Source organism: Rhinopithecus bieti, unplaced genomic scaffold, assembly GCF_001698545.2.
Source record: "Rhinopithecus bieti isolate Rb0 unplaced genomic scaffold, ASM169854v2 scaffold_110, whole genome shotgun sequence".
Taxonomy (NCBI): Eukaryota; Metazoa; Chordata; class Mammalia; order Primates; family Cercopithecidae; genus Rhinopithecus; species Rhinopithecus bieti.
The window spans coordinates 4,054,060-4,078,661 of record NW_016803311.1 but is presented as its reverse complement, the minus strand read 5'-3'; the positions used below and the strand labels follow the sequence as shown (position 1 = coordinate 4,078,661).

At 37.9% G+C, this 24,602-nt stretch overlaps 1 long non-coding RNA gene across 4 annotated transcripts in view; it reads right to left on the bottom strand.

Moving 5' to 3' along the window:
* Window positions 1-24,602, bottom strand: part of LOC108530758 (uncharacterized) — an 81,476-nt gene that overhangs the window by 30,249 nt on the left and 26,625 nt on the right. For 2 of the 4 annotated variants that reach the window (XR_001885944.1, XR_001885949.1), the window contains one exon: window positions 18,566-18,665. The exons of 1 other annotated variant lie outside the window; for it this stretch is intronic. This is a non-coding gene — a long non-coding RNA (uncharacterized LOC108530758). Of the gene's footprint in view, window positions 1-15,178; window positions 15,292-18,565; window positions 18,666-24,602 lie in introns of those variants that run through there. One more of the 4 variants, XR_001885946.1, reaches the window with a different exon arrangement.

Genomic DNA, 24,602 nt, shown 5'->3' with positions numbered 1-24,602 from the left:
GTCTCACAATCATAGTGGAAGGCAAGGAGGAGCAAGTTACATCTTACATGGATGACAGCAGGTAAAGAGAGCTTCCTCAGAGGAACTCCCATGTTTAAAACCATCAGATCTTGTGAGACCCATCCACTATCACAAGAACAGCACGTGAAAGACCCACCTCCGTGATTCAATTATCTCCCACCTGGGACCTCCCACAACACGTTGGAATTATGGGAGCTACAAGATGATATTTGGGTGGCAACACAGAGTCAAACCCTATCATGTGCTATGAAGTTTGGTACTATTGAAAGATGAGATTGACTCTGGCTGTGATAGAGGATTCATGGTTCTGGTAAAGGATGTTGTTAGGGCCTCTCTGCCCAGTAAGACAGGCAAATAAGTGAGGTCTAGGTTAGGGTATCAGTGGAATTAAGTTGACCTAGGCTGATGCATAAGTTGAGTCTAGAATCGTATCAATTACAACAGCTTCCTATGGCTTCTCTTCAAGTCTATCCTTGTGGTAAGAACTCTTTTTTCTAAAAATATCAATCCTCTACAGATTTTTCTAAAATATCAAAACCTCTACATTCTTTACTGCCTACTCAGGACTTTTTCATAATCTATCTACTGCTCCCAAATCATTATTTAATCGACTATGTCCCTCCTTTGTTATCTTTGGATGCAAGATATGGTATTTCTTCTACCTAGAATCCCTCACCTTAACCAATCTGCCTATATCTAGTAGACTCCAACTTATTGATCAAGACCCCTAGCAAATGATGTCTTTTCAATAAAACTTTCTAGGACACCATGGTAGAAAAAAATCATTTTCACTTCTGTGGTTCCCACTAACTTTGCATTAAGGACTTAGGCCTTAAGACCGAAGTCCAAGAAATATCCATTCAGAAGATGAAGCTGTGATGTAGTGGAAAGAGCACAGGACTTGAGTGTTCTGGATTGGAATCTGTATTAGTTTGCCAAGGGTGCCATAACAGAGTGCCATAAATGGGGTGGGTTAAACAGCAGAAATTAATTGTCTCACAGTTCTGGAGGCTAGAAGTCCGAGATCAAGGTATTATCAGGGTTGGTTCCTTCTGAGGCTGTCAGGAAGGATCTGTCCCATGCCTCTTCCCTAGCTTCTGGTGGTTTTCTGAAGCTTTGGTGTCCCTTGGTATGTAGAAGCATCACCCTGATCGCTGCCTTCATCTTCACATGGCGTTTCTCCTGTGGTGTGTTTGTCTCCAAATTTCCCCTTTTTATAAGGATACCAGTCATATTGCATTAGGGGACTATTTTCCTCTAGTATGACCTCATCTTAACTAATTACTTCCACAATGTATTTCCCCATAAGATCCCATTCTGGGGTATTGCGGGTTAGGACATTAATATATCAATTTAAAAAGGTGGGGGTAGGGAGTGGGGAAGTGGGAGGGGGGAACACAATTCAACCCATAACAGAATGTAACTTGGGGAAAATCTCATAAATTTTCTGAGCCTCTTTCCTCTAATCAGATAAACAGGAAGAATAATACTGAAAAAAAAACCTAGATTAAATGAAGATCAATAGCAATGTTGTGTGAAGCTTGTCCAACCCACCTTATTTCGTTGTTGTTATTGTTCTGTTTTGTTTTATTTTAGGCTTTTAGCAGCCAGAAGCCATGGTTTTTAGTTTCTGTCTCTAGCGATAAGTAGAAAAGAAGGATGAGGAAGGGGCTTTACTGGCCCAACCAGAAACAGAAACTAAGAACCCATGACTGTATTCTCTCCCTTGGACACCTCTGTCAGAACAGCAGAGGGAGAAGGGATCAGAACAAATGAAAGTTGTGTAAATATTAGATAAGAATATCTTCATTTGGACAAGTTGCTATTTTAGAGCAGGATCTAGGGATGAAAGGTTAGCCAAAAGTATAGAATAGAGCAAGAGAGCAGAAGTATAGACTATAGGAAGAATATAGAGTAATGAGTGCTTCAGGGGAGAGAGCAAAAGCTATAGCAAGAAAGAAAATGTGAGTAGATTACATGATCTTTCTGAACCTCATTTTCCACATACAAAAAAATACCTACCTTCTACAGGCATAAGGAAAGCACCTTGAGTAGTAAACTAGCTACAGCTGGAAATACATTAGCAAATGCAGATTCTCACCATTGATTTGAATGCGTGTGTTGTTTTATTTTATGCTCATCTTCCTTTCTACTTTTTCCTTTTTCTTATCTTTCATTATTCAAGTACTGAATTCAAGTTTTCTACCTGTATTCACAGATGCTCTACTCTACTCCAAAATAATTCTTTTTTTAAAAAAATAGTAGTTTTTTGTTTAAAAAAAAAATTCTCATGCAAGTAGGAGACAAAAGTCTTTAGGATCAAATTCATTCTCAAAAAGCACTGGCATTGAAAATACTTTATATCCATTCATTGAAACTGTTGAAAAATTGTATATTGAAATCCCCCCAAAAAGATTTTTTATTATTCAGTGTTTAAATGAAACTGTCCATCTATACAATAAATAAGGAGGTTATAGTGGTTTTGCCTACTCGTAGCTACTAGTATTTTTAGATTTCCTAGTCTCCATTTACATATTAAGAAGAACCTCCACCACACACACACACACACACACACACTCTCTCTTTCTCCCTCTCTCTCTCTCTCTCTCTCTCTCTCTCTCTCTCCCTCTTTCTCTGTCTCTCTCTCTCTGAACAGAAAGCATGGGGGAAAGAGGAAAGGAGAAAGAGAGATTCTTCAATCAGCCCTCTAGTGGATCACAACTCAATATCTCTCCTTAATTTCTGCTTTGGATCTTCAAGTCTCTCACTATCAACTCCATCAAACACTCAATTTTGTTTATTTTAACTGTAATTTATAGCCTTACATTGTATTAGTTGCTATGAGTAAGACGAGAGGAAAGATCAAAAGTTGATTATAGTAAGAATCTCTTATAATCAGAGGTTAAAAAACATAGATGTACATAAATAATAATAATGTAAGACAGAATATACCATAGAGAGAAATCAATTACAATGTATATTCAGCTGAGAAAGAAATCGCATATTGTAGGTGGGAGTCAAGAGGGACCTGGAGGAACTTCATGAAGGAACAGTATTAGAAAAGGGTTTTTAGCAATTAGGAATTTTTTAAAAAGACACAGAGACAATAAAGAAGTCAAGCGTGACTAAAGTTGAGCATATGTGTGGAGGAGTAAAGAGAGACAAATTTATGTGGTTGAAATATATAAAAATGCTATTTTTGAAGGTCAAAATTGTATGTTGGGGCTAAATTGTAAATGATCTTGAATGTCAGAAAAAGTCTGGACTTATGCTCTTAAACAACTGTGAGACCTTTGAGAGAACAGCATATATGTGTCATATTTTAAAGAAGATTCACTTGCTAATTTTGAGCTTGGCCTGCTAATAAGAAGTGCAGTTGGGAAACTCTTGAAATACTGGATACCAACTAAGTCCCCAAACGTCTACTAGACTTCATGCCATTGAATGAAGATCTCTTTCCTGCATTTACTTCCTGTCCCTTGTACATTTCTATTTATCTAACATCCTTCACCAATTCCTTTGACCTCACTTGCTATCCCTGCTTAATCATCAGGATTCCTACCTCTGCACCTGGATGGGCAAAGCCTAGCTCAACAGGGTCATGGGGTCGGTCAGGCTAAATTTGCAGTAACAGCTATCATGACCTTTATTTTATTTACCATAATATTTGTTTGTATATCTTGCTCTGTCTCTTTCCTCCTTTGACCATGCTTTTCTGAAGGGCATGCTTAATGCCTTATATATGTGCTGGGGCCTAGCAGGGCACCTGGCACCTACTAGGTGCTCAATAAATATTATTTAGTAAAATTCCCACCATAGCAACTCAGAAAGAAAAAAAAAGTGGTTGCTTTATTAAAATCTTCTCTGATCTCTTGCTTAACTTCCTGATAGCATGTAGTTAGTAAGCCTATGGCCTGGGTTTTCTGGGATAGCCCCAATCTAAGACAGTTTATAATTACCTAAAATAATCTTTATTATGTTGTTTCAAAGAGCCACATTTAGCATATCTTTTTAATTTTCCTTAGGGTTTGTCATGCACAATTCATTCTGGACACACATAAGTCCTCAAAAGAAACGTTTATTGATTGAGTAGATAAACATTTCAGAAATTTTAATTTAATTAAATTAAAATTAAAATTTAATTTAATTATAAAGAAATTTTAATCAACTAAATAAGTACAGGTAAATCACATTTTACAAATCATGTGTCCAGCTTTGGTGGCAAAAACAACTCCTGTATTTATAGTTCATGCTAGATAAATGAGTACTTGAGTATATCCTGTTATGTTTCTTTCAATAATTTGAATGTAACCAGTTCTTAAGACCAGTCTAAGTCCTATTTCCAAACCTCTCAACAAATCAGACTCCAAAACTTCATAAAGAGGTATTTTACTGAGGGTTTCCTGAAAAGACAAGGAAGTTGTTTACCTCACATATTACCAAGTAGGAATTTATTTAAAATTCACTAAATATTTCTCTTTGACTCTGTAGGAGTACTCTAAGATCTACTCCTTAGAGCAACTTCTCACTCTCTTTTCTGCTCCATGCTCTGCCTTCTCATGCAAAGTTCATCACCATTTTGACTTTTCTCACTCCATTCTCTGGCCACTTCTAGCCTCCTTGTGAGAAATGGGAAAGATCTTCTACAAAGGTTATAAAAAGTCACAATTTCTTATTATAAGATTGCTAATATATACATATATATATACACACTAATATACATAGTGCATGCCATTCCTTATTTGGAGATGCTTCCTTAACTATCCCTGGGCAGCTTCCTTTTCTTTCTTTCTTCTGTTCCCCTTACCCAATTAAAACAGTTTCAAACCAATAGCCAATCGGGTAATGTGTAAAATGTGAGGTCCTATTCCAGCCAATGGAAATTGGACACAGCAGTAGGGTAGACACGTCAGATTATAAATAACTCTGCCTCCTTTGTTTGGTGTGCTCTCATGGCTGGACAGCTATTGAGTAGCACCCTTTCTGCAGAAAGTAAAGTTCGCCTTGCTGAGAGATCATTTGTACCTGTGCTAATTTTTTCTTTTCTTTTTTTTTTTTTGTGACACCAAAAACTTCATTCCCAACATCCTACTCTTCCATTAGAAATTTAGGAACAACTTTCCCTGTTCTTAAGTAAGTTGGCCACTGTCAATTTATCCAATATTCCTCTCCAAAACTATGAATAGCTGAGAAGCAAAGGATACTTCCTCCTGGGGTCAATGGGAATAAATATAGGAATTTCAAATAAATATTTAATATTTTCCCTGTATTGTCTCCTACCAACAGATTTAATGCTTCTTTTGCATTTTCCTTAGAGATGCTCATGCACAATCCTGGCCACATATGGGTGCTCAATAAATATGCATTTATTGACTTCTTAGGAAAATGTTTCAGAAATTTTCATCACTGGTCACCCAGAGTATTTAACAATATTAATCTAACACATAACTCTTGGACCCCTACTATGTGTGACAGTGTACTAAGGGAGCTACACAGCTTTGGATGGAATGAGGGTGTGACCAGAATCCAAAAGAAGTTCTATTGAATCAGCCTGTTCATGCCGCCAACCAAATAAAACTTGAAAATTGACCTGATGAGGTGTTCCAAATGTCTCTTCAGGCTCATAATTTTCCAAGGCTCATTATACAATTTCACATTAGCATTTTCAGCTCTTTCGATCACAAAGTAATAGACCAAAAACAAACTAAGAATATAAGCAATATCTAGATCAGGGTAGGAAGATTCATCCCCCTCTCAGCTAATTGACTAAATCAGAAAGCCTAATTAGTGTTACAATCACTTCCTATAGGAAAGCATTCACTGTACATTAGAATAACCTAATGTTAACTAACATTGTACATTAAACCTAGATCATGTTCACTTGCAAGGAAATCATTTTTTTAATAGAAAGGATTCAGTTTTAATGTTCTGTAATGGGCCATTTATTAGTATACAAGAAGGTCAGAAGAACTAATTAGAGACTATTTGAGCAAGTGTAAGTAATATGGTTTTCCCAGGTTGCCAATTGGGATTCTAAATCCCAGAGCAGTATACTGAGATGCAGATATAGTATCAGATTTTACATGCCTGTGGGATTATTTGAGTGCCCCAAAGCTCAATTTAAACACCAGGTTGTGAAAATGTGCTTCAGTAAAGCAAGTTTAAGTCACATTCGTCCTTTTGATTTTTACGGGATCCGAGCAGCTAAAAGCCTGTGTGGGTTAAAAAAAAAAATTAGCTCTGTGGCATTCCTTTTCATTTTATGTACTTCGGTATAAACACTGAAAAGCAGTATCTTTTCTCTTTTTCACACCATCCAACATTCATGACAGTAATTATCTGGATTGCTTAATTCCTACACTCTTCCTGTTTGCATGTAACATACTTTACCAAAATTTCCTCAATGTGAGACCATCCTAATGGTTTCTTTTTTCAGCAGTTGTGAAGCAAGCTGTCTAAGGAGAGGGAGTAATTTTGGAATTTGATAGCAAGGCCCCTGAGGATATGAAAACTACCTCAAAATGCATTGTACAACTGCCTCAGGCAAGTAAGGTATACCCATGCTATGAACATCTGGCTTGCAACTATTATTTACATAATGAATTCATACTACCCCACCCTCACTATTTATCTCAAGATCCTTAGCTCTTTCCCTCAGGGATTGCTCCAGAATACAGCTGAGAAGTTCCTAAGCCAGTCTGAGCCAGCCGGGAGCCAGCCCGGTCTCCTCTTCCTCACCTCACTCTTCAAGGAGGTCAGGCATAAGCTTTGATCCTCACTCTGTCTTTTATGATTCACACTTTCCTTGTTTCCATCTCAAGTTATTTTTTTCTCAGTGTATAGATTTATCTTTTAAGCAACAATATATAGACATCATTTAAGCAACAGCAAAAACTCCTTTTCTTCTCTTTTAAACAATTCCTTCCAGGTTAGCTCTTTACTTTTCTTTGTTTACATTTGAACTCAAATTACAAATCATCTAAACACAGAAAACATTAAAGTCAGACTTAAATCATATAAAACAGAAAATAATTAAAGTCAGACTTAAAGTCAAATTATATAAAAGAATTGTGTTTAAGTAAATTTGAAAACAAAGAACTGGAGCTAAAATTCTCCCTCCAATTAATCTATAAAGGCAATGAAATCTACAAATCTACAAAGACAGTAGAATGGCACAATCGTCTGATTCTGAAGTTAAGATAGAGTTACAAAGAAAAAAGAATATCCAAGGTAATCATCAATCAGAAGAACAAGGAGTGGCAGATTTGTCCGACCTGACACTCAACATTTTTATTAAATCTATAATAGTTAGGACAGTGTGGCATTTGCTTGAGAGTAGATAAGCCGAATAATGGAAAAGAATGCAGAATCCTAAAATAATCCCACACAAATAATTTGAAACAGAAATTAAAAGTCACTGGGGAGAATAACATTTATTCAGTGAGTGGGCCTGGGACAAATGTTTATCTACAAGGGAATAAATAAATTTGATTCTTAACCTATATCATACCATAAAATCAGTTACCAATTTTATAAACATATATTATTCTTTATATATATACACTATATATATTACTATTATATGTAATATATATATACGTGTGTTTGTGTGTGTGTATATATATTTTTTTAGATAGTGTCTTCCTCTGTCACCCAGGCTGGAGTACAGTGATGTGATCGTAGCTCATTACAGCCTTGACTTCCCAGGCTCAAGTGATCCTCCTACCTCAGCCTCTCAAGTAGCTGGGACTACAGGTGCACCAGGTTAATTTTTAAATTTTTTGCAGAGATAGAACTCTTACTATGTTGCCCAGGCTGGTCTTGAACTCCTGGGCTCAAGTGATCCTCCCACCTCATCTTGCAAAGTGTTGGGATTATAGGCGTGAGTCACGGCACCTGGCCACTAGTTGTATATTTAAGGCAAATATAAAAGGTAAAACTCTAGAAATTATAGAATAAAATATAGGATATCTTTACAACTGCAGAATGCAGGAAAATTTCCTAAACAATAGTAAAACCTGTACATGGGNGGGAGAACATTCCCTGCTCCTGATTCAGGATTAGGGGTCTGAGCTCTTGGTCACTCTAGAAATAAAATAAGGGAGGCAATGTCTCTCGCCTGCCTGTGCTCATCTGTTATTTGAGGTCACAGACAATTACCTCTCTCCCTCTGACTCAGCATACCCCCAACCCTGTTTTCTGCTGGTTGCCTGTAGACTGTAATATGATTTGAAGGGTTTGTCTGCTGAGTTTCTGATGCCTGAATATGGGAGACAGGCGTTCAGTAAAGCCTAGGACCCCAGTGGGTGTGGGTGAGGCCTCAGAACACAGCACAGGCTCACAGAAGAACACACATGTTCCCATAGACTAAGGGCAAGGTTTGCTTCTAGTGCTGATCCCCAGGGGTTGGTCTGGGGAGATAGAGTTTAGAACCGTGCTGGGGGAGGTGTTTTGTTCTGTTCTATCTTTTTAGTTCATGGCAAACAATGCAAACTTTTGAGGCAGTTTTAAGGTATTAAGTGGCTTAACTTTTGGTATGATCCCCAGGCTTCCCAAGAATAATAAAACTCCAAATTCAAGTTCAAGTTCAGCCAGGTAAGTGGTTCATTACTTTCTTTCAATCACCCTCATATGTGAAAGGGCCGCCCAAACTACCAAAAGATCTGACACTAAGATTCACAAATAACTGACCCCACAACGGTGTTTGGAGGATTAAATTCAATGTGATAGGACACATACATTCCTAAGCAAAGACGCTAATGAGACCCGAGTTCTTTCTCCTGTGCCATCTCTGGGTTGAGTCAGCCCTTCCCTCGCTGAGCTCTAACAGCCTTTGCCTGCCTCTCTCACACAGCGTATTTCCTTCTGCTTTATTCTTATGTCAGCCTTGCAGCTGGTCTGTGTGCCCCTGGAGAGTTGGGGTCAGGTCTTATTCATTTTTTATAACCTTCATAACCAAATTTAACCAAAACATCAAGAAGAAAAAATAAACCCTTCATTAGACCTCTTTCTCTTTGACTGGGCTTCCTAGTAACTCTAAAGTCTTTAACACATTCTTGCTTCTCTGGTTTTTGAAGCCTTGCCTCATTTTTAACCTTCTTTTACATCCCTCAAAGTAATAAATAGTGTAGGCATATTTCCTAACTTAAATTTAATTTAGCTTGGCTTTGAAAATGCTGTGAACCTTTGGTGACATGGTCCCAGATAGAGGAGCTGTAATACGTCATAAGGACGTTGGATAGGGAGAAAGTGCCCCCTATCTGTCCACAAGGAGGAGGCATTAGCTTCTGTTTCCTGGTCGGGGCTGGTGCTTCAACCTTGAGCTTTCTCTAGAATACAGCTTCTCAAAGTGTAGTCCCCAGACAAGCAGCATCAACATCACTGTGAAACTGCTAGAGATGCAAATTATTCATTCTCAATCCAGAGCTCCTGAATCAAAACTTAGTGGGTCCTGGGTGGGGCCGGTGCAGCAACCTGCATTTTAACAAGCAGCCGGCAAGATCCTGAAACGCTCCAGCGATTGAGAACCACTGATCCTTTAACACCATTGGGGCTAGAACTAGGGTGGCATGATCGTGGATTCCCCTTCTGTGAGAAAGCAAAATAGGAGATGCTGCAGGCTTTGCATGTGGTGTATTCAACAGCAGAACTCTGACAGTGCAAAGGCCAACAAGGTATCTTACTTGCCATCGCTGTGCTAAATGGAGATTTATTTTTTAGATTTTTTTCCATAAATCTTTATGCCCACAAATCTCAGTGAAATGTTAGTAGACCTATAATAGAGAAATAACATTGTAAACCTCAGACAGGCATGTATGCAGTATTGAAAGGAGATGAATCCCATCCTGCTTGACTGAGAGAGGAAGACTGTTTTCTTACCATTTTGTCCAAGACTCTGGTAAGCAGAACACTATGAGGCAAAAAATCAGGCTTCACTGCACAGCCCACTTTCTTTCCAGCAGTACATAAAGTGCTAAGTGAACTTTAAGGGGTAGAGAGCAAAGGTGATCAGAGAAATAAAGGGGGATGTAGCTATGAGCATTCAAAGTCCACATGGGAAAGGTCTCTCTTTGTTCCTGCCTCTGAACTCTTTTTATACAAATTCAGGCACCCACTTTCTCAGGAGGTCCATCCACCTGCATTTAGAGGCTCAGGTTAGGGGGAGCAGTGGTTCTAAGTACAAAGTGTGCATGCCTTCTATGGCATAGGTTGAGGAGCTGGTTTGGCTGGGAACTGTGCTGGTCCTGCAGATTCAACTCTGAGGACAACACAGTTCCTGCCCTTGGGGAGCTGACAGTCCAGCAGGAACATGGATGAGTAATCAGTCAGTGACCAATAGCGTGGGCATCTTACAATAGTCTCACATGGGGCGCTTAGGCACTTGATCCAGTCTTGGAGGGGTCAGTGAATGCTTTCCAAAGGAAGTCCTGAAAGCTGAAAGATAAACAAACGTCAGTGAATATGTGATTGGGAGGATGGAATGGAAAGGGCGTGGTGGTAACAAAGACTGAATAAGGCAAAGCTAAAGGCATCTGCACGTTGAGGATGTCTCAGCAAGTATAGAGCAGAGGCCAGAAGGGAGCAGGGGAGACAGAAGTGATATGGGAGGCCATTATCATGGAATTTTAGGCCAACTGACTTAGGAGACTTTAGATGGTACTTTAGCAGGGCAGAAGTTTGATTTGAATACAGGCAAGGCTGAGGGACAGCAAGGAGATGTTTAGCTGAACAAAGATAAAATTCCTAGAGGTAATATTTGCAAGAAATTGGCTAAAATTATGTCAAGAAAGTTTTACAGCTCTGCCAAAAGACATAAAAGTAGACTTGGACAAATGGAAAGACATTTTATGTTCTTAGTTGGGATGACTCCAAATTATAAATATGTTGATTCCTTCCAAATAAATATGTATTTAAAATGATTCCAATAGAAATATCAAGACTTTTTCCACATACATACAAACCTCCCCCGACCTCCCACTAAGAGATAGAGAGAACGTTTGTATTTTTAAAAAATGTAAATAAGCACCTTGGGAGGTTGAGGTGGGTGGATCACCTGAGGTCAGGAGTTCAAGACCAGCCTGGCCAATATGGTGAAACTCCATCTCTACAAAACTACAAAAATTAGCCAGGCATGATGGTGAGTGCCTGTAACTGTAGCTACTCGGGAGGCTGAGGCAGGAGAATTGCTTGAACCTAGGAGGTGGAGGTTGCAGTGAGCTGAGATCGTGCCATTGCACTCCAGACTGGGCAACAGAGAGAGACTCCATCTCAAAATAAAACAGAAGAAAAGAAAAAAATGTAAATAAGCAAGAATAACCAGGGAAATCTTGAATTTAGAACAGCAATGAAGAGGATGGAAAGTCCTATCAAATTTAAAAACATACTATCATGGGGAATGATTTTTATAGCATATTATTACAAACAACCCAAATTCTCATAACTCATAGACTGGCTGGATAAACTACAGTATGTTTACTGCACACATTACTAGGCAGTCATAAGAAAGAATGAGGATAGTCTACGTGTACCAATAAGGTCTATGTGTTCTGATAAGTAGACCTTCCCCATCCATGAGAAAGAATGGGGAAAACCCTGCAATGTGCAGGGAAAAAACCTGCAAGGTGCAGGCTGGTACATTTAGCATGCTATTGGTTTTTGTATTATAAGAAAAATGGGAAAATAATGATAACTGCAAAGAAATGTTCAAGTTCACTTAATACTTTTGATAGCATTATAACTTTAAGTAGGCTTATGTATAGTGTAGGATAAAGGAAATAAGTATATATCTTAATATTTGTAGGAACCAAGATTTTTCATGTAAGGAAACAGAGATAGTAATATGAAATCAAAGTTAAGGGAAAAAAACTGTATTGTTTAATTTGAAGTCGAAATATTAACGTGCACTATTATTTTTAAAAATCTGTATATATTATATATCAGTTCCCACAGAGAACCTAGGAACAATGACACCCAAGTAATAATCAACAACCCTAACACCTAGATTTTGCTTTCTAAATACCATTCCCCATAAGCAAAAAGATAAGGCTCCTCTGTGAAATTGCTAATCCAGGTCTAGAGCAGAAAAAGTACAAAGTGAGTCTGGGATATCTTGTTGCCCCAGAAAATAAGAAGCTCTCAGAGATAATGGGGAAATATCAAAAGGTACAGAAGGCAGCGTGAGGGGCTCTCAATGGTCAAATTCAGTTTCAGAGAAGCATCAAAAACATATTGGCTGTAGGTGATTGAAACACCCAAAATCGAGGAGTCTTCATGGATGCACAAAAAGAGAGAGACAGGAAAAAAAAAAAAAAGAAAACTCGCTTGCCACCACTAACAGTGATTATTATACCAAATCCTTATTCCAAGAATTGATAACTAAAGGGGAAAACTAAGCATTTACCCTGTTTTTTTAGGATGAAGTATAGTTTGTTAATGATGGAAAGCTATTTTTACAGAAAAATGCAAGCTAATAACTATGGAAAGTAAATAGAATTTAAAAGTCACCATTTGGAAACCTCCAGTGAGGTAACTGATTCAGGCGAGGATAAACAATAGACAATAAAATCATTAGGTGACGGGCTGAGGGGGAACAGGATGTTCAAATGGTGCCAAAATTCACTCCCACAGATTCTAGGTAAATACCAAAGGGGGAAAACAGCGTTTTAATCAGGTGATCAAACTTAGTATCACTAATGGTAGGACGTGTTGCCTTGCATGCCTTTTGATGTGATGCATTTATGAAATGCAGAGCATCACCCATGCAGAATGCTTGCAAGGATGCTTTAACTTGTGCCTAACAAACCCTTTAGATGCAACTTTTGGTCTGCAGAAAATAGTGGACAAAGTTAAATGGCACCATAATGAAACAACATAAGAAACCCAGAATTTGGGACATTCTGTAATATGACTGGCTTGCTATCATCACAAAAGTCAAAGTAAGCAGCACACCAACATGGCATAAGTATACATATGTAACAAACCTGCACGTTATGCACATGTACCCTAGAACTTAAAGTATAATAAAAAATAAAAATTAAAAAAAAAAACCTGTACATGGTAAAGTAAAAGGTATATCACTACATTAAAACTAAAAATTTGTGTTCATCACAAGACATGAGGAGTTAAAAAGACAAGCCTCAGAATGAAAAAAAATTTGCTATACATATTTTTTGACATAGGATTCATATGTAGAATCAATAAAATAAGACAACCAAATAGAAAAATAAGTAAAAGTGTGAATGGACATTTTATAGCAAAGGCAAAAAATGGCCCTGTATATATGAAAGGATACTTACTACAGATCAGAAAAACACAAATTGAAGCTACAGAGAAAACAATTAACTTTCATAAAATTAAAATGATGATTGCTGGCAAAGCTGTGGAGAAACAGGAATGCTTTTACACTGTTGGTGGTAGTGTCAATTAGTTCAACCATTGTGGAAGACAGTGTGGTGATTCCTCAAAGACCTAGAACCAGAAATAGCATTTGACCCAGCAATCCCATTACTGAGTATATACCCAAAGGATTGTAAATCATTTTACTATAAAGGTACACGCATACATATGTTCATTGCAGCACTATTCACAATAGCAAAGACATGGAATCAACCCAAATGCCCATCAACGATAGACTGGATAAAGCAAATATGGTACATATACACCATGGAATACTATGCAGCCATAAAAAGGAATGAGATCATGTCCTTTGCAGGGACATGGGTGGAACTGGAAGCCATTATTCTCAGCAAACTAATGCAGAAACAGAAAACCAAACACCACATGTTCTCACTTATAAGTGGGAGCTGAACAATCAGAACACATACAGAGAGGAACAATACACACCGGGGCCTGTCAGGGTGGTGGGTGGTGCAGGGAGAGAGAGCATCACGAAAAACAGCTAATGGATTCTGGGCTTAATACCTAGGTGATGAGTTGATAGGTGCAGCAAACCACCATGATACATATTTACCTATGAAACAAACCTGCACATCCTGTACATGTGCCCTGGAACTTAAACAACGTTTTAAAAAATTAAAATGATTACAAATTTTAAAACTAAAACTCAATCAAAAACAAGGTGAAGGTCTCTATCACACTTCTGGTGATAACATAAATTGTTACAGCCACTTGAAAAAAGGTCTATCTTGGCATGACTAAGGAAAATTCAACATAGGCATATCCCATGTTTCAGCAATTTCATTTCTAAATGTATACTATAGGGAAACTCTAACTATGAGGGAAGTTGTCTAGTGCAAAGCTGTTCTTGATAGCCTAAACAGGAAATGATCTAATTTCCATCAACAGGTCAACAAACAAACTGTGTAGTATTTACATAATAAAATAAGACATAGGAGTGGAAGTTAATGAGTGAAACGATTACACGCATCAATATATGCATGGCATGGGATATATTACTGAGGAAGTATGTATTGCTTGGGAAGGTGAGGAACAAGCAGAATTCAATAAAGGTGGAGTGGCAGAGGACTTCTAAGGCACTCACAGCATTTTATTTCTAATCCTATGTGATGGTCTCATGGGTATTCATTTTATTATTCTTTAAACTATACAGATGGGTTGTACACACTTTTGTAGCGTGATATAGTTTACAACAATCAAACACCTTTTTAAAGAATCAGAGTAGTAAAACTTCAAAACCCTTGAAAGTTCCCAGAAGTCCTCTTCAAAATCTTTGTTCAGACTCTTTTTGTACAGAGTCATTTGAATAACTACCTCTCTGCAGTATTCCTTCAACTGAAATGAGGTGTAGAGTAGAAACATAGAGGCTACTCATTGGCAAGATCAAATCCAGAGATTTTAGGAGCAAAAACAAGCTCCTTCAAGGTCATTACCATATAAATTTTGCTCACTAGTATATCTCTAACATCTGGCCTAGTAGATGTCACTTAGTAGGTGCTCAATAAATATTTGATGAATGAATGAATGAATGTACACACTATGTACTATAGCAGATTGGATCCATGAAGGACTCTTAAATTCTATTTAAACATACCAAAGAGTACTGAGAATAATACTCTTCAATTATAGTAGTTCATATTGATATGTCATCTAAGCTGATACAACAAAGAGATCCCCCCAAAAAAACTGTAGTACTTCAAATAAGATAGGAATGTATATTTCACACATGTACCAGTACAAAAATAGGAGTCAGGGGACCTTGAGTAGATATGCCACTCAGCGTTTGGAGATCTCAGGGACTGAGGTCCTTTCTCTCTTGTTTCAACATCCTCCATAACAGGAGTTGGCAAATATCTGTAATATTTTAAAATAGTAAATATGTTAGGCTTTGCTGGCCACTTATAGTATCTGTGGTATATTCTTTTTCTTTTTTCACAACTCTTCAAAATTATTTTTAAAAATAATAGTAGCTCAAAGATCATATGAAATGAGACCTTTGGCCCAAGGACCATGACCCCTGCCTCAGGGTACTGTCTGCGTCTTCAGGATTGACGACTGAGACTGGATTACCAGCAGTTCGTCAGTATTTCAGCACGTGGGAAAGGGGAATGAGAAGAGGTAAAGACAAGCAATTTCCTCTAAGATAGTGAGTGGGAAGTCACACACATCACTTCTAATCACATTAAGTTGGCAAAGATTTAGTCATATGATCGTAAGCAGCTGAAAGAGAGACTGGAAAACCTAATCTCTAGCTAGGCAGCCATATGCCCTGTTAAACTCAGGTTAAAGTTTCTATTCCTGTAGAAAATAGAGTAAAATAAGATCACAGATACAGATGTAGCCTCCTCTAGACACATCTACTCAGTTTTGTTCCCTTCACTCTTTCCTTGAAGATAACCTCTATCCTGAATTTGCTGTTTACCATGCCCATTCGTTTGTATTTTTCTATGACAATTATCGATTTTTTTTAGTTTTAACCTTGAAATGCATGTTATCATACTAGATGTTATCATTTTAAAATTCTTTCTATTCAGTCTTATGTTTTGAGATTCTTTTCCTTGTTAATACATGTAGCTCACTCAATTTGCCTGCTGCATAGTGTTCATTAGGTGAATGGAATACAGCTGCTTATCAGTTCTGTTTGTGAAAATTAGGTTGCTTCCCACTTTTCTCCAAGGTCCAGAGCTCAGAGAAAAGGTAATAGCGAAACTCCAGGATGGAGATGATTATGCCCCGAGGAAAGGTCTGGATTATGAAAATTAAGAAAACAGCAGACTTGGACAAAGGAAAACTTGTTTTTAATCTCCTTCATTGGCAGTCCTTCTTCCTCTTAAATGTTTGTTTTCTGCAAAGTCTTGTCCTTTTTTTTTCTTTTGTTTGACAGTCTCTCCTTATGTAATATCATCTGCTCCAATGAATCAAAGTAGATAGCCAGCTACTGGAGCAATTCAGGTTCAGGTCTGCCTTCCCTACTCAGACCTCCTTTGTTCCTCCTTTCCTCCCTTTTCTCAAAACCAACTCTCACCACCATTTGCCCGTGAAGAGCAATTCAGCTCTCTCCACACCTCACCCCCAACCTCTACTTTTAATTCTATACCTTGTTTTTTTTAGAGTGAAGCATCTCTAAAACTTCAGCAAAAAGATTTTTAAAAAACTATACACGGAGGCTTAAGTTCTTGACAAAGGCTTTCTGTCCCACCGGTCTGCGTGTGTGTTGTTATTTGTGGCAGGATTTTGGTTTTGTGTCTTGTCTTTTTGTTTTTTACAGGGGTTGGGTGGTGAGAGAGGGAGAAGTTGGAAGAGAGTGGGCATGTTTCCAGTGATAAATGTGAAGAAGGTATCTATGGCATCATCCTGTGTGTGTGTGTCCGAATACTTCCTGTGTGTGTGTCCGAACACTTCCTGTGTGTGTGTCCGAATACTTCCTGTGTGTGTCTCCTCTAAGCATGAATAAGCACTGATTGATTTAAATATTTGTGCTTTTCAGCCATGTTCAACACATTGAATCTTGGACTTAAATATAGTTGACAGAGGTAGCACTAATTGTCTCAGATATTAATGCAGATTTATGTAAAAATAGCCAAATTAACACTGGTCTAGCACTTCTTATTATTTTTAATTTGCACATAATTGTACATATTTATCGGGTACAGAGTGATATTTCAACATATGTATACAATGTGTAATGATCAAATCAGATTAATTAGCATATCCATCACCTTAAACATTTATCATTTCTTTGTGTTGGGAACATTCAAAAACCACTCTCCTAATTACTTGAAAATATATAATCCATTGTTGTTAACTGTAAGTCTCGCTATAGTGCTGTAGAACACTAGCCCTTATTCCTCCTATCTACTTGTACTTTTGTATCCATTAACGAACCTCTGGCTATTCCCTGAGCCCTTAACCTTCCCAGTTTTCTACTCTCTCATAAAAGTAGGAGGCTTCCCAGCCTCCCACTCTCTACTTCTATGAGAGCAGAAGCCACCTTTCTACTCTCTACTTCTATGAGATCAACTTTTCTGGCTTCCATATACAAGTGAGAATATGGGGTATTTATCTTTTCTGGCACTGATTTTACTGGGACAAGAGTCTAGTTCTAAAGAGAAACAAGTTAATGTAAACACCTGCCTTTAGGAACTGTTTTTCTTCAACCCCTTTCACAGACTGATCTGTCTCACAGAGAGTTGTTCCAAAAAAAGAAAAAAAGGAAGAAATGTCTTAAAATATAACATGCAACTTAAATGCTAAGGCAACAAAATCCTTTTTTTCCCTCTTTTGAAAACAAATTAGAGAACAAAAAAGGTTGGATTCTTCTCACTGAATCATAACTTAGCTTGTATAACAATCTAGAAGTCCTTGTCATCACCACCATTTTTGTTTCTTTTTTCTTTTTTCTTTTTTTTTTTTTCAGATCATCTGCACAAGACTGCAATCCACAAAGCGCTTTATCCTCTCCTGGGTTTCCTACACGACCTTGGTCAAGCAGACTTCCTGCAGGTTTGACTTGGAACTTGCCAGCAACCCATCAGGAAGCATTAGGCTGGGACATTGCTGCCCATCCCACATACCACACCCACATCCTAAATCCAAAGACTCCACTGCTTTTCTTATTTGGGCAACAAAGCAGGATACATAATAATACAAAACAAAGAATAATGCTTCAATGACCTAAGAAATCAGCCCAGAGGATATAGAAAAGTGAGACACTGGATCCAGTCAAATGGCATAATGCTTCTATCACTATCCCTCTCTCCCCAGCATACACACACACGTTGCTTGCTTTGAAAACTTAACGTTCTTAATTAACGTTCTTAATTAATTGTAAACCAAAGGGGAAGAAAGGCCTCCAGAATGTCTGAAATAACTTTTTAGTATAATACATTTACACACTATTGACAAAACAGGCAAGATTGAGATGCCCTGAATAATATTCAGCTATCTAGACAGATACATTGGGAAAAAGATGTTTAAAGAGCTTTCTAGGTCAAGAGGGGGCTATGAAGTGGATGTGACTGATAGCTGATCACTAAGTAGATAATATTAGCAGTATGTTGAATTTATATGGAACTTCCTGTTTAATATCATTTGTGGCAATTTATTAATAATTAAATATAAAGTGTACCTTGGTTTCCTTTATCCATAAAATGCATGTTAAATTCATCCCAGATGTTCATCCACATTTGCCAACATACCTTCATCAATTCGCATAGCAGAATAGTTTTCTTAGCAAAAGGGAAAGGGAGAAAAATATTTAAATTTTATTGTCAAGCCAGTGCCAAGACATACTACATACATTGCAACATTGAATCCCCTTCATACTCATATGAGTATTATATTACTATTTTCAATTTATAAATGAGAAGTCAGAGATTTAGAAAAGCCAAATAACATTTTTAATGTTTCGCAACTAGGAAGTGGGAGAATCAGTACTTGAATTGTAGCCCATCTGGCTTCAAATCCCAGCAAGCTTTCTTTCCTCTGTGTTAAAACCCTCCCTAGTGAATGTCTTATGCAACTGTGAAGAGGTAGAATGGAAAAAATTTTCCTATTCCCCAAATCTAACTTTGAGGATTATTTTTAATGGAGAAAAGTGACATCAGGTGGGGCATGGTGGCTCACGCCTGTAATCCTACCACTTTGGGAGGCCAAGACGGGTAACTCACCTGAGGTCAGGAGTTCGAGACTAGCCTGACCAACATGGTGAAACCCCATCTCTACTAAAAATACAAAATTGGCCAGACATGGCAGTGGGTGCCTGTAATCCCAGCTACTCAGGAGGCTGAGGCAGGAGAATCACTTGAACCCAGGAGGCAGAGGTTGCAGTGAGCTGAGATCGCATCATTGCACTCCAGCCTGGGCAACAAGAGTAAAACTCCATCTCAAATAAAAACTAAAAATAAAAATCAAACTGACATCAAGCCTCACACCAAAGGCTGCTAGTAGTGAAGGCCTTTGTGGAACTTCTTGGAATACCAGTCCCCGTAGGTCATTAAGAAACATGGCTTTGCCTCCTACTACTAAGTCATTCCCAGGAAATGCCTTTCACTAAAACGCTGCTGATTGCAAGTGACTTCCAAATCCAAATAAGCATTTTAGGTCTGTTTAATAGATCAATACAGTAATTTACCCCTGGGTCCCTGAAATCATTTGTTTGGACCTGATGTCTATGTAGTCAGATTGAAGTGCATATATATTAGCATGTGCAGGGAATTACACAAATAACTTACAATGAAAAATGTTAAACCAATTTGTGTGAAGGAGGGAGTACTCAACTCATTTCCAAGTGACTGGGATTAAAGGGGTCATTATAAAGGCAACATCTTCAACAAGCATCAAAAGAAAATAAACCTTTTGGCCAAAACAAACAAACAAAACACTCCATCATGTGGAGATGCTTTGGAGTTCAACTGAGCAGAGGTTACAAAGAAACTAGTAAAGAAAACCTAATATAAGTTGAAGAGTTTTTTTTATTTTTGTTTCTTTTTAAAAAATCACTTCCACTCGACAGTGAAAGACTTTCCCAAGGGAAATAGTAGAGGACCTGTTGCTTGATTCTCTTAAACTCAGTGGACAAAACACCAGAGGGGAACAATTTTGCCTTCACTCCCAGAGGCACAAGGTCTATGTGAAACTAATAATAATTTTCCATTTCTAATTTTGATGACACAAAAACCAGAGTTATGTGCTTATTTGATCGAGTGTTGGATTGGATTTGAGCAGCAACATTTCATAGCAACTGAAGTCTGCTCATTATGTGTGCTGGGACGCCAGCCAAAATATCGTTACAATAGTCCAAAGGGAGTAAAATAAAAAGTTTTAACATGGATCCTTCCATCAGGAACAGAGAATTGGCCGTAAAAGAAAAATTTCATTACAGTTGAGGTGTGACTCATTTATCAGGTATTGAAGTAAAAGAGGATTCTCCATAAGAGACACAAAAAAGATACCTTTCAAAATAGCATAAAAGGAAGTTCTTTGCTGATCAATGAATGACATGAATGTGTCCATTGATATAATGCTGTTTACAGTGAAGTCATGTACATACTCATTTATTCAATCACTCAACCAACAGTTGTTTTTACCACAAAGTACTTTTTAAGTTTTATTTTGTTTTTAATTGATGCCTAATAATCCTACATATCGATGGGGTACAATGTGATGTTTCAATTTATGTATACATTGCATAATCATCAAATCAGGATAATCAGCATATCTATCACCTCAGCATTTGTCATTTCTTTGTAGTAAGAACATTCAAAATTCTCTTTTCTAGCTATTTTTTATATATACAGTACATTATTGTTAACTATAGTCACCCCACTGTGCAATAGAATACCAGAACTGATTCCTTCTATCTAACCCTAACTTTGTACTTGTTGATCAACTTCTTCCAATCTCCCCTCTCCTTTACCCTTCCCAGTGGTTACAGGGAACCACTGTCCTACTCTACTTCTATGAGATCAACTTTTTTAGATTCCACATATGAGTGACATTGTGTATATTTGTCTTTCTGTGTCTGGCTTATTTCACTTAACAAAATGGCCTCCAAGTTCATCTGTGTTTTCACAAATGATAGGATTTCATTCATTTTTATGTCTGAATAGCATTTCGTTGTGTATATATACCACTTTTTAAAAATCTATTCATCCATTGTTGAATGCTTAGCTACAACTACCACGTGATCCAACAAGCCCACTTCTAGGTGTACATCCAAAGGAAATGAAATCAGTATGAGAGATATCTTCTTTCCCATGTTTATTGCAGCACTATTCACGATAGCTAAGATATGGAATCAACCAAAGTGTCTATCACCAAGTACTCTGCCAGATGCTGCCAGTACAAAGAGGAGTAAAACTCAGTCCATGTATGAAAAACAGAAAGAGAAAGCAGGAAAAGGAGATGTATATTGATAATTACACTGTAATATTACGAAGCACAGAGTGTTAGGGCAACACGGAGGAACAACATCTTACCTGCCACCCACTGAGACGTGAGGACGTCCTCCTGGAGAACAAGACCCCTGAAACAGATCTTGAAATATGAAAATAAAATTTGCCTGACTAGAGAGGGTAATATTTATGAAATCATAGAGAGCAGGAGTTAAAAGAAAGAAACGACCACCAGAGTTATATTAAGAACTATGGGTCATTGAGTGCTGATGAAGTAGAAAGAAAATTGAAGGATGAGGAATAGGCAGAGGCAGATTGTGGTGGGCAGTATGAGCCTTCTCAAGGGGCATGGGCTTTATTCTGGAGACTGAGATGCTCATAGAAGATGATGGCAGCTGAGTAGAGAAGAGATTATGATGACACAAAAGTGGAGACAAGGTGATCAGTAGAGAATCTCTTATTACAATCACAGCAAGAAATAATGATGACCTGAATAAGGAACAGTATGGGTAGCGTAAGGAAGGAACAAGGGAACACTTCCCCTTTGCCCTTTGAAGGGTCGCTGAAGATCAACCAACAAAAGACAGATTAATAGGAGAAAAGGCATACACATTTACTTGATCATAGTTGTATGTGACACAGGAACCTTCAGAGTCAAGACCCAAAGATACAAAGGAAATTGTCCATTTTTATGCTTAGATTCAACCAAATATGAGCAGTCATGTAGAAATATGACTGGACAAAAAGAGTACGACCTAATGCAATAGACTGGATGGGAAACAGGCCTGTCTTTCTGGAATCTTCGTGGCCTCTCTGAGCATGCATTCCTTCCTTCTAGGTATGGGGCAGGAATCTATCCTGAAATGAGAGTTTTAGACCTACAGTCAAACAAAGCTTGTCAGATAATTTCCTTTTGGCCAGTTTTTGCACAGAAAGGTGGGGAGGGGAGAAGAGGGAAGTTAGAGTGATATTTTGAAGTTTTATGGCTGGTTTTGGGGAAAAGACACTCTGTTTTCTATGGCCCACCCTGGGAAAAGGGATTCTAGTTTCTATGACTGGCCTCAGGGGATAAAGAAGGGATAGAGACAGGAGGGCAGGAGAAGAGATCAGAGAGAAACTTGTACTTTTTTTTTTTTTTTTCTTCAGATGTAATCTTGCTCTGTCACCAGACTGGATTGCAGTGGTGCAATCTCAGCTCACTGCAACCTCTGCCTCCCGGGTTCAAGCGATTATCCTGCCTCAGCTTCCCAAGTAGCTGGGATTACAGGCATGCGCCACCACACCCAGCTAATTTTTGTATTTCTAGTAGACCCAGGGTTTCACCATGTTGGCCAGGTAGTCTCGATCTCCTGGCCTCATGATCTGCCCACTTCGGCCTCCCAACATGCTGGGATTATCGGCCCAGCCCAAAACTTGTGCTTTTGAAGCTGCTTCTGAGGCCTTCATCTGGAGCTATCATTTTCTGATCCCCAAGGTAGAAAAGAGAAGGCAGTGTGAAAAATATTTAAAGATAAAATGGGTAGAGCCTGATGATTGGATGTGGAGGATGATGAGGGAGAAGGACAAGTATCTGAAACCTCAGAATTTTAAATGAGAAAGGGGAAGAGGGTAGCAAAAGACAATAACACTTGGTCATAGGGCCAGAATGTAAGAAGCTCAAAGAAACAGTGATAAAGATGGCACTGAGAGAGAGATCTGAGTAATCCTTGGTAAATTATGTCATTTCCCTGGGCTAATGACCTCATTTTTACTTGGAGTACTTGATTAGATGCCTTCTAATAACATATCCAGGTCTATATTTGTTTTCTAGTTTTCGTTTTTTACTAGATAATGTATATCTCTATGCTATATATGAAAGTGCCTGAGTACATTTTGGTTGATTGAATTTCAATCTAAATCTGCTAGTACTGAACTGTACCGTACCTACTTTAAAGTCAGTTTCCAAGCCTGTTCTGTAATGCTCTTTTAGGCCCATCATTTACTTCTCTTCATTTTTCTATCAGTGTCTTCTAAATAATGAGGCACAACTGAAAGTTTCTGTTTCATCTGATCATCCTGAAGCACAATTCTGATATGAATGAGCATCTTCATTATATAAATCTCAATTTTCAGTTCAAACCACTAGTATATAAGGCATTACATTTTCTGCTGTTTGGAATCTCTGACTCAGAGTTTACCTGTAAATATGAGTTAAGAAAATGATAACAATCAAAACATAATTTTGATAGTTATATGGACAGATAGAACAATGTCAACATGGCCTTTCTATTCTAATTGTTAGTAATCTGCCCTGACATATACATATATTTTTTCCTTTAACAAATATTCATTGAGCACTATTTTGGGGCCCTTGTAAATGCTTTTGTTGGGGAAAAAACAGCAAGAATTTCTGCCATTATAGAACTTAATCCTAGTATGGGAAAATATTCAATTAAATGTGTGTGTGTGTGTGTGTGTGTGTGTGTGTGTGTGTGTGTGTGTAGAAAGATAGATTAGATAGATAGGTTAAAACTTGGGCAGAGTAAAGGATATTGGACTGAGGGGTTTCCTGGGATGTGGGACTTTCAGTGCTAAAACTGGGAAAGTCTCAGGCAAACTAGCACAAGCTGGTCATCCTACAGTGTGGAGGAGGGAACTGGTAAACAATTTTAAAGAGGAAGCTCAGTGTCAGCTTAATTGAGAATATATTATCTGAGCAAGTCATGATGGAGGTGAGGAAGCTGGACATGTGGCTATCTGCGAGGAAAGCATTCTAGCTAGGGAAGAGCTAGAGAAAACACCTAAGGTGAGAGAACGCTTAGTGTGAATATGTTAGGTCAGTGCGAAAGTAATTGTGCAAAACCACAATTACTTTTGCACCAATTTAATACATAGAAAGTACATATTAAGAAGGATTATGTCTATAAGGCAGCAAAATAAAGAGTGAGGTATGAGTCAGAACAGCATTCAAATCTAGGCTCTTCTACTTCCAAGACTCATATTGGATTTCTCCAAACTCCTTAAGGGCACAATTATGCATTGTGAGAAATAATAAAAATAACAAGTTTGGATAGTCAGTGAATGGAAAGGGATTTAATAAAATTATATTTGTACCAAATCAACAAACCAGAAGAACTCTGGAACTAAAATTCATCATATTTCTTCTTCAATACCCTTTGAGTCATTTAGACTTTGTCAATATAAATAAACCCAACATGAAACCAATCAGTATAATTTTTTCATAAATATTTCTGGCACTTAGTTTCTGCCTTGTCTTAATGATGAAATATG